The sequence below is a fragment of the Rhinoderma darwinii genome, chromosome 4, assembly GCF_050947455.1.
Source record: "Rhinoderma darwinii isolate aRhiDar2 chromosome 4, aRhiDar2.hap1, whole genome shotgun sequence".
NCBI lineage: Eukaryota > Metazoa > Chordata > Amphibia > Anura > Rhinodermatidae > Rhinoderma > Rhinoderma darwinii.
Window position 1 is genome coordinate 68,489,730 of NC_134690.1, and position 14,353 is coordinate 68,504,082.

Here is a 14,353-nt window from a genome sequence, read left to right on the forward strand (position 1 = left end):
GTCGGGTACTGGGGCAGCTACAGGCTGGTATTATTAGGCTGGGAAATCCCAAAATCAATGGACCTTCCCACCCTAGTAATGCTAGACTGCTGCTGCTTTATTATATGTACCTGGTTATGAAAAATGAGGGGAACCCAACGTCGTGTTTTGTTTTTTTTTTAATAAAAATTAAAAAAACAACACTGGGTCCCCCCATTCTTCATAACCAGCTAGATATAATGAAGCAGCTGCAGCCTAGCATTACCAGCATTTCTTTTAGGGTATGTCCAAAGATTGCGTAAACACTGCGGATTTTCTGCAATAGACTTTATTGCGAAAAATCCGCAGCATAATACAGTAGCAGCAGAGTGGATGAGATTTAAACAAATATCATCCACACGCTGCATAAAAAAAAACCCCGAAAAAAACCTGTTTATAAATAGACCTGTGGTGCGTTTTTGTTAATCTGCAGCATGTCAATTTATGTTACGGGATTGCTGGTTTTCTGTTGCAGGTTTTCCCTATTGAATTCATTGCGGAGGTAAAACCCGCAACAATTAGCACATCTTGCAATTTTTGCGGTGGAAAAGCTGCGTTATCGGGGGCGTCAGCCCTAAAAGTCTCTAGGGCAGCACAAACTCCAAATACAGCCCTGACTGAGACCCTCATCAATCACTAAAATGTAGTGGCAGAAGCGCTCAGGTAAGTGCTGTGCCGCTATGTTTCTGATCGGCCCTGCTCTAAGCGCTGTACGAGCTCAATAGAAAGTGAGTCTGTACACTGCTCGTTCGGCTTTCCTGTAAATGGGCCGGACCGCTTAGGAGTGGCAATAGCTGACTGCAGGGGCAGGATTAGAGTGGGTTAAATCAGGCAAGCAGGCCACATGTGGGTGAAAGGGTTAATAATGAAAGGTGTGGTTAACGAGCGTTACAAAGGTTCACTCCCCCCACGGAGGTTCGGCATGGTGGCGATAAGTCGAAGAGTTTAGAAGTCACTTGTCACTCCAGCCGTCGGTTGGGCGGTTAAGGCCACTGATGTCTGGTTGAGGTTGATGATGTCTCAGCGGATGCACCCCTTTCCAGGGAACGCCACTAGGCCAGCAGCAGCCTTGGGGGGGCCAGTGAAAATACCAGGCACCTGCTGGCTCTTCAATGAGGGGCATTGAAGGTTCTATGGTCTCTGTTATTTCAAACATTAGTGTTCCACCTGTGGGGGCACACATGCAGCAGTTAAGTGCACTCATCACCAAAAGGACTACCCACGATGGAGCCTTGGCTAGAGTTGTATCCTACAATAGAGGATGCGGCTACATTCCGTTTTGGGTTTTCGTTTGGTTTCTTCATTCCCTTCACACTTAGTTGGTCCCCTGTTGTCTCTGGTAATCTCAAATCAGCTCGGGACAACTCCCAAGTGATGAGCGACAAGATTTGCAAAGAGGTTGGTTTCGGGCATATGGGGGTCCGTTCCGTCATCCCCGTTCTACAATCTCAGGGAATCCCCTTGGGGGCTGTGCCAAAAAAGTATTTAGAATAATCCATCGCTTGTATTTCCCTAAGGGTTGTTCAGTCAATCATGGGATTTCAAAGGAAGAAGGGTCGGATTCTTACGTATCCCTTGATAGGGCAGTTATGCTGGTCAGGGCCTGTGGCCCTGGGGCATTGTTAGCGAAGTCTGACATTGAATCGGCTTTCCGCTTACTGCTGCTCCACCCCGCTAATTTCCACTTAATGGTGTGTATGGTCGATGACTCCTACTATTATGATATGTGTCTGCCAATGGGCTGCTCTATATTGTGTCATTTCTTTGAACTATTAAGCTCCTCTTTGGTGTGGGTGGAGCGATATAAAACTGATTCATCGGCAGTATTACATTATTTGGACGATTTTTTGTTCGCGGGCCCAGCTGACAGCCCCCATTGCGTTTTTTTGTTAAACACTTTTTGTTTTCTCATGCAACGGTTCGGGGTTTGTTTATCTAATGAAAAGACTGAGGGTCTGTCCACTTTGTTGTCCCTCTTGGACATTGAACTGGACACGGTTCAAATGATCTTACGTTTGACCACTGAGAAACTGTCCAGGTTGGGTGAACTCATAGAAGGTTTTTGAGCGATGCGGAATGTTACCCTGCTTCAGATGCAATCTTTACTGGCGTTGCTGGTTTTTGATTGCCGGGTCATGTCCCTGTGTCCAGTTTTTTCCAGTCGATTTTCATTGGTCACTTGGGGGGTGAGATGCCCAGGGCACAGGATTCGGATAACGAATGTGTTATGCTTTGACCTCATAAGTGTGTTAGCAATTTTTGTCTAAATACAACAGATTTACGTGTCATCAAGAAGCCAAGGTTTCTAATGCAGACATTCACTTGTTCGTGGATGCGGCGGGGTCCGCGGGTTTCGGCTCTATCCTGGGTTGTCATAGGTGCGCACATCCTTGGCCCTTGGTATGGCAGGCTGGTGGGCTGTGCAAGAACCTCACGGTTATGTGCATCGTTTGTGCCAATCGGGGGAGTTGGCTGCGGTCACGCAGTGTCGTTTGTCTGGTGTAGCTTTCCATTCGCAATTGCAGGGTTGGAATGACGTTAGCAAATATTTCCTGATTAGGCAAGCTCTTAAGGGTTGGAAAAAAGAATATGTTCGATCGGACTGTATGAGGCCCACCTCTGTCCCCCTTATTGACAAGTTTGCTTGAAGGCTTGCTTTCCCTGTGTTCTTCTCGGTACGAAGTAGTATTGTTTGGGTTAGCGTTTTTTAGAGCAATGCGCATAGGAGAAGTAGTGTCTCCGGCGAAGTTCAGGCCGGGTGGTTTGGTTCAGTCAAGGGGATGTGATTTTGGGTTCGAGTTTTATCCGCTTACATATTTGCTGCTCTAAGACGGACCAGTTCGGGAAGGGGTCTTGGATTTTGTAGCAATTGGTGGTTAGTGGCCCTTGTCCGGTCAGTCTAGTTACTTCTTTTAATCAGTTTGTGCGAGTGGTTGCCAATTCCTGTTACACACTGATAGCTCCCCGCTTACTAGGTTCCAACTTGCTGCGATGCTGAAGAAAGGCCTGGAGATGGCAGGCGTGCCTCCAGATGATTATGCACATATGAGGTTTGAAGAAAAGATGAGGAGACGGCGCTCCTCCAAGCTCTTGTATCGTTCTGTGTGTAAGCCGGCTGCCACCCACTGCGATCCCTGGGAGGACGAATCCTCCTTGCGGTAATCAAGTTGGGAAGTATAGGAGGATTGAAGAAATGTATGCAGCTATTTACAGTATCGGTGCCAGGCAGTAGACCTGATGAATGGACCAGTACGGTCCAGAAACGTGTTGGCATTTGAATAAAGAAAAACCTTTTCAAGAAACCATCTCAGAGTATCATCCTTTGCTACGTACCTGGCGCCCATACCGTAAATAGCTGCATACATTTCTTCAATCCTCCTAGATTTATCTCCAGGTGATTATGGCACCCATTTATTTCGCATAGGCGCGGCCACGAAGGCGGCGAGCAGGGCTTTCTGAGGTGGAAGTTATGCATAATGGGCGTTGGCGTTCTCGATGTATGCGGGGTATGTTCGCCCTGAATTGTTATAATGTTACCTTTATCTTTCCTATTTTAGGTAAGTCTGCTGTGTGGATAGTTAGCCACTCGTACGTCTTTTGGGCTGGCCAACGAGCTGAATGTCGGCCCTGAGGACGAAGTTTGGGTTTCCAAGCAGCAGACGTGCACTGGAGGGGTGTGCATGCCCTACGCTGGTGTCAGATCCTTCCAGAAATTGTTTCACTTAGCAGGGATGTTCGAGTGCCGGTTGTATTGGTTTTGCATGTGGGGGAATTACGTGTTTTGTTTGAATGGCTCAATTATTGGCCCTAATGAAGACTGATGTTGTGAGATTGAGTGGTTTCTTTCCAGAAGTGGTAATTGTGTGGTCGGAAGTGGTTCGGAGGGTGATTTGGCAAGGGGACCATGGATGCGGTGGAAAGGGCCCGCCAAGTGGTGAACACGCGGATGGCGCATTTTTTACGTAATCGGGGTGGAGTGGTGATTCGTTGCCATAGGCAGTTGAATGGGGACAATAGCCGCCTGATGAGGCTGGATGGGGTTCATCTTAATGAAATTGGCCTTGATATTTTCCTATCTGGGTTACAGGATGGTATAGAACAGGCTTTGGTCTTGCTTCGTGGGGGTCGGAGACCAGTGTAGGGGTACATGCACTCCTTGCAGTGGCGGATTAAGTAGACCATGGGCCCTGGGCTGTTACCCAAACTTGGGCCCCCCTTCCTCACCGCCGCCCTGCCGCGCCGTAACTATTTTTAACACTACCTTTCTGGGCAAGCATTAACAGTGTTACGATTTCCCTTGTCACAGGGCTGTGTCCATACATACTGAGAGTATCACACTGTGCAGGGACACATCCTCCTGACAAGGGGAATTGTCTATCAGTCCTGGACTACAGAAAGACTTTTTGTGAAATACAAGGATTCCTATAATAAACATGTCAGGAGAGGTGACAGATTCTCTATAAATCTAGTGACTCACAGGTGACGACGTCTCAGATTCTAGTAGTTTTCTTCCTCTTTTCTTCTCCATCCGATCCAGCGCTCATGACGACTTCTCCCGGCCATGACTCATTTCTGCAGAATTTGCCACTCAGACGTCTCCTCACTTTTCCAACATTTCCACACCTATAAACGAAAATAAAGTTATTATGGTGCCACATACTGTGCCCCTAAATATAATAGCACTAAACACTGCGTGCCTGAATATAATACCACACACTGTAAAACGCCACATACACACACAGCCCCCTGTACATAGTGCCACACACAGCCCCCTGTACATAGTGCCACACACAGCCCCTGTAGATATTACACACCCCCATAGATATCGCCATACACAGCCCCCTCTATATATCACACATTCCCCCCGTAGAGAGCGTTACACACAGCCCCATATAGATAGTGCCATACAGCCCCCTGTAGAGAGCGCCACACAGCCCTCCCCCTCTTGTAAATAGCACCAAAAAGCCCCCCCCCTATAAAGAGCGCCACACACATACCACTGTGGATAGCACTACACAGCCCCCCCTTGTATATAGTGCTACACAGCGCTCCCCCTTGTATATAGTGCCACACAGCGCCCCCCCTTGTATATAGTGCCACACAGCACTCCCCTTGTATATAGTGGCACACAGCGCTCCCCCTTGTATATAGTGGCACACAGCGCTCCCCCTTGTATATAGTGCCTCACAGCGCTCCCCCTTGTATATAGTGCCACACAGCGCTCCCCCTTGTATATAGTGCCACAATGTTATGTACACATTTAAAAACTTTATATCATAATTTTATATATATATATATATATATATATATATATATATATATATATATATATATATATATATAGTATGTGTGTGATTGATTGATTTTATTAAAAAATATTTTTACTTTTTGAGATACAGCTGCTTTGTATCCTGTATCCGTCAGGTCAGCAGGACTGACAGGATCAGTGACACGCAGGATCCACCTCAAATCTATCACATCTAAGATTATAATTTAGCGCAGGGCCCGTGTCACTGATCCCGTCAGTCCTGCTGACCTGACGGATACAGGATACAAAGCAGCTGTATCTCAAAAAGTGAAAATATTTTTTAATAAAACGTAATTACAAAGTTGCACCAAACACACATTTTTATAAAAAATAAATTAAAACGACGTGATTTTTGCGACGTTTTTTCCGTAGACAATGCAGGTTTCGTTTTTTATCGTTTTTATACACACCTTTTTTGCTATTTTAGAATTTTTATTCATAAAGTTTGAAAATAATAGTAAAAAAAATAAGCTTTTTTACGTTTCAGCTATTTTTTTTGGTAATAACATAGTTTTACCCTAAAATAGACCTTTTATTTGTGATCGCCATTGTCTACCGTAAATTTTAATATATTACATGTCTATATTAGGGTAATTGGGTCAGCGCTAGCGTTACAACAATGATTGGCGGGGGGAATGTTTTTTTTGGGGGTGGGAATTTTATGTGTATTTATTATTTAATTTTTTTTTGCACTTTACTTTATTATTTTTTTATTACTGTGGTCTGATCCTCAAAGGTCAAAAAAGACCTTTGGGGAACTTTATATATACTTTTTCTTTCTTTTACACCATGTTTTTCCACTGTAACTGGAGCTGCACAGCAGCCCCAGTTACAGGGAAAATCAGCCCTCTCATAGTGACGATTGTCACTAATAGGGCTGTGCTGGGTCTAGTTAGACCCAGCAACAGTCTGCCACTAACGGCACCCGGCGATCATGTGACCAGTCACATGATCACCGGGAGGAATAGAGACAGCGCCGCTGCTGCTGTCTCTATTCCTATACACAGCGTTCATTGAACGCTGTGTAAGACATCGGAGAAGACAGAAGCAGAATAGCTGCTTCTGTCTTCTCCTCAGGGTCCCCGGCAGTCACTGACAGCCGGAGACCCGACATTCAGCTGCCCGATCGCGCGGGCAGCATGTTAAAACCCGAGCCGTAGAAAGTCTATGGCTCGGGTTTTAAGGACCCGTCCCTGACCGCTGGCCGTAAAAATACAGCCAGCGGTCGGGAACCAGTTGGGCAGGAGGATAAGCCTGTACTGACCTCAGCGCCGGTGACCGCCCGCCCGGCTCTTCTTGAAGCTTTGGAGTAACAGAACAGCCGTCCGTCGCTGTTCTGTTACTCAATGGCGGCGCCCGCACTTGTCAGGGAGGCGTGTCCTACCCCTGGATCCCGGCCAATTCTCTGCTCCTCCCCTCCTCATCTTCGGCTTGTAGCAGCGCTAGCGCGCTGAATAGGTTTGCAAAATGATGTGCGGTTCGGGCTGCCATGGGCCCCCTGGGAGCCTCGGGCCCCGGGCGGCCGCCCGAATCGCCCATATGATAATCCGCCACTGACTCCTTGTGGCGGTTCTTCATTGAAATTGTGGGTTATGGGCCAACGAGCGTCTCCCGCTGCTGAGAGAACGGTTTAAGCATTAGGACTCCGCTGGTAAGTTTTCATGTTTTACAGTAAAATGCAGAAAAAATCCACGGCACTCACCATTCAGTAGAATTTTCATTTAATGTTGCGGTAGGCAAACAAAGGCAGTATGGATGTGGGGCACAAGCCTACGGACATTTCGCGTTTGCGCACGCTTCAAGGCCTTGGTGTTATTGCAGCCCACGCCCCCTTATATACGTAGGAAAACTTTATGTTACATACAAAATAGTAAGAAATGCTAAAAACAAGGTAAGATTACCAAATATTGTCTGCATCAGTACAGGAAGGTAACAATGTGGTAAGAGCAGCAACATAATGGTGCATGGATACAAGTTATAAAACAGGTCTAGTGGTTACTCAGACTGCTGGGTCCTAGAGTCCTCCCTCTATCTCACATTGACTGAAAAGGAATGAATATGACTTGTTCATCCAACGCATGCTGATGACAAACAAAAATAATTTCATATCCAAAACTTTTCTCTGCTAAAGTTTGACAGGACATTTTGCTGCAGCCATATATAACCATTTTAAGGGCGGGTTCACACATAGCGGAATTTCACTTAAATTCCGCTGCGGACGCTCCGCAGCGTTAATCCGCAGCGGAGCCGTTTCTCCATTGACTTTCACTTTAATTTAGCAGTGTTCGTTTACACGATGCGTACAATTCCGCTGCGGAGCATAGGCTGCGGAGCGGAATTTGGTGTCCGCAGCATGCTCTGTCTGTTGCGGAGCAGTGGCGGACTGGTTGCGGACTCATGGCGGAATTTCTCCATTGACTTCAATGGAGAGTCAAAATTCCGCAATGAAGTCCGCAGATCTTATGTGTGCTGCGGAGCGTATTGTTTTTACTACCATGACATTTCTTCATTCTGGCTGGACCTATGTATTTCTAGGTCTACAGCCAGACTGAGGAAGTCAATGGGGCTCCCGTAATGACGGGAGCGTTGCTAGGAGACGTCTGTAAATAGTCACTGTCCAGGGTGCTGAAAGAGTTACGCGATCGGCAGTAACTGTTTCTGCACCCGGGACAGTGACTACCGATCTCAATATACATGTATCTGTAAAAAAAAATATAAGTTCATACTTACCGAGAACTCCCTGCGTCTGTCTACAGTCCGGCCTCCCAGGATGACGTTTCAGTGTAAGTGACGGCTGCAGCCAATCACAGGCCAAGCACAGGCTGCAGCGGTCACATGGACTGGAGCGTCATCCAGGGAGGTCGGGCCGGATGCCGAAAGAGGGACGCGTCACCAAGACAACGGGCGGTAAGTATGAAATTCTTTGACTTTCACTAGGGAAAGTGCTGTCCCTTCTCTCTATCCTGCACTGAATAGGGAGAAGAGAAGCACTTTTCCTGCAGTCCGCAGCGGCCAGTCCGCATCAATTTTCTGCACATTTTGTGCAGATCCGCTGCAGAATCTGCAACGCAGATTCTGTGCGGCATTGATGCGGACAGTTGCGGAGGAATTCCGCCATGTGTGGTCATGCCCTAAGTCAAGAAAGAACTCAAATCATTACGGTAATTTAGACCTAGAGGCAGGGCCGGATTATCATTGGTGCTCCTGGAGCACCTGCTCCAGGCCCCAGTCTCTGATTGGCTCAGGGGGCCCCCAGGCATATTTTGTATATTTTTGGATCTTTACTTCAAAACTGCTGCAAATTTAGCATGATTTGTGCATAACTGCAGTGTGTCTAAATGTCTCTACACATTTACAAAAAAACGCTGCGTTTTTGCCACGATTTTGCGTAAATTACATCAAAACAGCAACTAGGAGAGGAGTAGGACCTTTGGTGATATCATAGTCACATGACAAAGGTTTTAAACCACTGAGGAGGATAGTAAAGTGATAGAAGGTAGAGTGCAGATTAGGTGACCTCAGAAAGGGGAGGGTCTAACTCCTAATGCATCTCTATGCAGGTAGAAAAGAGACAAGGATGCTGTAGAGAGAGGTGGAAGGTAATGCCTGGTCTGAAAAGGAGATAGAGCAGTGTGTGAGGAGGGGGGTATATGGGGAGCAGTGTGTGAGGAGGGGGGTAAATGGGAAGCTCTGTGTGAGGATGGGGTATATGGGGAGCAGTGTGTGTGAGGAGGGGGGTACATGAGAGCAGTGTGTGTGAGGACGAGGGGGGTACATGGGAGCAGTGTGTGTGTGTGTGAGGAGGGGGGTACATGGGAGCAGTGTGTGTGTGTGTGTGTGTGAGGAGGGGGGTACATGAGAGCAGTGTGTGTGAGGAGGAGGGGGGTACATGGGAGCAGTGTGTGTGTGTGTGTGTGTGTGTGTGTGTGTGTGTGTGTGTGTGTGTGTATGAGGAGGGGGGTACATGGGAGCAGTGTGTGTGAGGAGGGGGGTACATGAGAGCAGTGTGTGTGTGTGTGTGAGGAGTGGGGTACATGGGAGCAGTGTGTGTGTGTGTGTGTGTGTGTGTGAGGAGGGGGGTACATGAGAGCAGTGTGTGTGAGGAGTGTGTGTGTGTGTGTGTGTGTGTGTGTGTGTGTGTGTGTGTGTGTGTGTGTGTGTGAGGAGGGGGGTACATGAGAGCATTGTGTGTGAGGAGGAGGGGGTACATGGGAGCAGTGTGTGTGTGTGTGTGTGTGTGTGTGTGTGTGTGTGTGTGTGTGTGTGTGTGTGTGTGTGTGTGTGTGTGTGTGTGTGTGTGTGTGTGTGTGTGTGTGTGTGAGGAGGGGGTACATGAGAGCAGTGTGTGTGAGGAAGAGGGGGGTACATGAGAGCAGTGTTTTTAATATGAAGTATACAGCACTTAGGCTGAGCAACAATACAAAAGTGCGGAATACAGAAGCTATCAGGGGGAGTCAGAGGTCCATCCGTCTATAAATGAGATTGTAATATATGAGGAAAATATTTATAGATTGAGGGGGCTGGAGGAGAAACGTTTACATATGTGGGTTTATGGGAAAACACTTCTCTCTCTGCATCTGTGGGTGGGTCACAGGTCAGTGGGGTGGAGTTGGGTGTATATTTATACTTAGTGCCAGTTCACAGAGAGGTTTTTTTATGCGTTTTTTGACACGGAAACCTTTGATTTATTTCAATGGGAGGCGAAGGCGTTTTTTTTCCCGCAAGTGGGAAAAAGAAGCGACATGCCCTTTCTTCAGGCGTTTACAACTCTAACCTCCCATTGACATCAATGGGAGGCAGAGAAAACTTATTTTGTGCCGTTTTTTTCACGCGGCGTTCAATTCCCGCGGGCGAAAAACGCGGCAAATGGCGTGCAGGCAGATCAAAATGTGCCTCAAAATTACAGACGGAATTTTGAGGCAGAAATTTCTGCCTGCAAAAAGGCCTTATATTTGTACGTTTTTTTAAAGCAATAATTTTAAAAATCCAGGTGCAGGACTATGACAGGAGATGCATTGCTGGCTGATGGGTCCTAAGAGAGAGAGTATAGTAACGTGTAGTCCAGTGCGTGTGAGTCCTTAGTGTATTTTATGTTCTGTTAGGAGCTCTGTATGGGGGTATTATTTACACATGGGGATATTATTTGGACTTTGTTTAGGGGTATTATTTGAGTACTGTAGGCATTAGTTCAGCATCACCTGCTTTTAGACAGTATTATATAGATGCTGTATTAGGGTATGTGCACACAGTAGCTGGCTTTTACGTCTGAAATGACAGACTGTTTTCAGGAGAAAACAGCTGCTTCGTTTCAGTCGTAATTGCTCCTCCTCGCATTTTGCGAGGCTTCTCTGACAGCGGTAAATTTTGAGCTGTGCTTCATTGAGTTCAATGAAGAACGGCTCAAATTACGTCTGAAAGAAGTGTCCTGACGCGTAAATGACAGGTCGTCTGCACAGTACGTCGGCAAACCCATTCAAATGAATGGGCAGATGTTTGCCGACGTATTGTAGCCCTATTTTCAGACGTAAAACGAGGCATAATACACCTCGTTTATGTCTGAAAATAGGTCGTGTGAACCCAGCCTTACACTATTTTTAGGCATTGTATAGATATTATTTGCACATTGAAAGTTATTCTTATGTTTGTTTTTATTATGTTGGGATTGTACGGGATTATTATTTCTATATAATATTGTAGTAAAAAGTGGAGCAAATTGAGTACATGAGGATGTATTCATTCATAATACTTTTGACAGCATTAGGCTCTGTTCACATGGACACCCCTACAGAAATCCGATGGAAACCAGTAAAGTCAACGGGTTCCGTCGGCCGCCGGTGGTGTCCATGATATTTAGTTGTGCGGCTTCTCTGATGGAGCAGAACAATGGAATCACCCGACACAGGTGTGAACCCAACCAGAGGTGTAACTATGCCCCTGCCTGGTAACAGAGATATTGTGCTGAGGGAAGATACAAGGTGCAGCAGGTAGGAGACAGGTACTTAATGGAGTTTTTATTGTGTAACATTCTGGTGTAAGATCGGAGATATGTGTTTTAAGCTGCAGTATATGTGGTCAACCATACGGCTTAAAATGTAAAGTAACGTTATTATTTTTGTCTGGAGTTGGTGAAGGTCCCCAAGTTAGTAGGGGGCCCCCATATAAATTAACTGCTCCATATCCAAGACACCCTTAATCTGGCCCTGCCTAGAGGACCAAGAGCCTCTTTTTGTATAATCAATTGAGCTTCTATCTGAAGCAACATATTGTGTTTATTTCCTCCATGGGATTTTGTTTGACACACCTTAAACCTACAAAGGACATAGCTGTAGGGTCACCATTAGGGGGGATTCACACGAGCGTGTATTCGGTCCGTGCGGGCCGCGTGGTTTTCACGCGCCACGCACAGACCAATACAAGTCTATGGGGCAGTACAGACAGTCCGTGCTTTTTGCGCAGCGTTTGTCAGCTGCGCAAAAAGCGTGACAGGTTCAATATCTCCGCGTTTTGCGCATCACGCACCCATTGAAGTCAATGGGTGCGTGAAAACCACGCAGGTCGCACGGAAGCACTTTCGTGCAAACCGACTGAAACAGCGCACCAGCTGTCAAAAGGATGAATGTAACCAGAAAAGCACCACGTGCTTTTCTGTTTCCAAACATCCAAATGGAGTTTCTTTGAGATGAGCGAACCCGGACAATCGAACCGAACTTCACCGGGTTCGGCCGGACTCGTTTTGGCCGAACCCGGCAAAAAAATTTCCGGTACGCGACGTTCGGAGATAGTCACTGTCTAGGGTGCTGAAAGAGTTAAACTGTTTCAGCACCATGGACAGTGACTACCGATCCCAATAAACGTGAACCTGTAAAAAAAAACGAAGTTCTGACTTACCGATAACTCCCGGCTTCTTCCTCCATGTCTGACCTCCCGGGATGACAATTCAGTCCAAGTGACAGCTCCAGACAATCACAGGCCAAGCACAGGCTGCAGCGGTCACATGGACTGCCGCGTCATCCAGGGAGGTGGGGCCCGATGTCAAGAGGGGCGCGTCACCAAGGACGCGTCACCAAGGACGCGTCACCAAGGCAACGGCCGGGAAGTTCTCGGTAAGTACGAACTTTTTCTTTTTTTTAAAGTTTGCTGTATATTGTGTTCGGCATTCACTGTCGAGGGTGCTGAAAGAGTTACTGCTGATCAGTTAGCTCTTTCAGCACCTTGGACAGTGACGGGCATCGACTAGCCTCATCTCTATGATGGCGGCTGCGCGAAAATCACGCAGCCGCGCATCATACACGGATAACACACGCAGCTGTCAAATGGTTTTTGCGCGCGCAAAACGCTGCGTTGTTTGCGCGCGCAAAAACGCAATGTCCGTCTGTATCTGCCCTTATGGTGATTAAGAATATGCTGGAGAACCTTCCCCCATGATAATAGATGCTCGCCAAATCTCTTGAAAATCAGGCGGATAGTCTTCCCAATATAAAAGAGACCACAGGGGCACATAACAATATACACCACAAATTTAGTTCTTCATGTGATGACACTATCAACAGACACGTTCAAGCCGTCCAATTTAAGGTACCTTGGCTGGACAAACTGACTACAGAACCTGCAATGTCTGCATCTACAGTATAATTCCCTCTCAAGATGATTCCACTAAGGCTATGTTCACACTGAGTTTTTTGACGCGCCAAAAAACTTGTCAAAAACAGGCCCAAAAATGCCTCCCGTTGACATGCCCTATCTTCGGGCGTTTCCGCCTCTGACCTCCCATTGACTTCAATGGGAGGCAGAGAAAGCGTATTTCGCTGCGTTTTATGCCCGCGGCTCTCAATGGCCGCGGGCGAAAAACGCAGCGAAAGTTGGCGTGCAGGGAGAGGAAAATCTGCCTCAAACTTCCAAACTGAATTTTGAGGCAGAAATTCCGCCTGCAAAAAAACTCTGTGTGAACATAGCCTAAGCCATGTCGTTTTGGGGGATGGTTAACAAAGCGTCTCTTCACCAAGATATCTCTAAGGGTATGTGCACACACACTAATTACGTCCGTAATTGACGGACGTATTTCGGCCGCAAGTCCCGGACCGAACACAGTGCAGGGAGCCGGGCTCCTAGCATCATACTTATGTACGATGCTAGGAGTCCCTGCCTCGCTGCAGGACCACTGTCACGTACTGAAAACATGATTACAGTACGGGACAGTTGTCCTGCAGCGAGGCAGAGACTCCTAGCATCGTACATAAGTAGATGCTAGGAGCCCGGCTCCCTGCACTGTGTTCGGTCCGGTACTTGCGGCCGAAATACGTCCGTCAATTACGGACGTAATTAGTGTGTGTGCACATACACTAAGGTTAGTGCTTCTTCGAAAAGAAACTATAGGTTGTCTAGCAGCTACCTCGGAGAGTAACGGATCCCTCTCAATCTTATACCAGTTCTTTCTGATCGCTGCATTTATCATATTTCCCATGGGGCCATGTCAGAATATTATTATTATTATTATTATTATTATTAATAATAATTATTATTATTATTCTTTTTTTTTGTAGTGCTCCAAGAGCCAAAGCAGTGCCGATCTTTTTCTCACTTTGAACATTTGCTCATTTTCATGTTTTACCACAACAATTTGAAGAAAAAATAAATTAATAAAAGCTGTGGTCGAACCCCGTCCACATAAAAGAAGATGATGTGTCGCGTGATTATTCATAATTAGGAAAAAGATTGGTGAGAAAGTGTTTGCTGCTCCTTGCAGTCGAGGGCAGCCAAGCAGAGCAGATCATAAACGAAGTGACACAGTGCTCTGTAAGCGCTTCTGCCACTTCATTTTAGCGATTGGTGGGGATCTCAGTGCTCGATCCTCAAAACCTCTGACTTGTCACTATGACATATCAAAAGTTTTAGAAAAGTATATAGGTACACTTTAAGAATAGAACAGGCAGAAGCTGGTGTGTCATCACCAGCTGAGCCGGCCTGTACCATTTACTTGCTGTCACCTGTAATTAGACATTAACACAGTGTAGGAAGCGTCTCTGTCTA

General features: G+C 46.6%; 1 long non-coding RNA gene across 1 annotated transcript; it reads left to right on the forward strand.

Moving 5' to 3' along the window:
- The first annotated feature begins 8,773 nt into the window (after positions 1–8,773).
- On the forward strand, positions 8,774–13,963 carry LOC142760720 (uncharacterized). The gene is made up of 3 exons (XR_012883375.1): positions 8,774–8,925; positions 11,082–11,310; positions 13,867–13,963. It is a non-coding gene; the product is annotated as an uncharacterized LOC142760720 (long non-coding RNA).
- Positions 13,964–14,353: the final 390 nt, after the last annotated feature.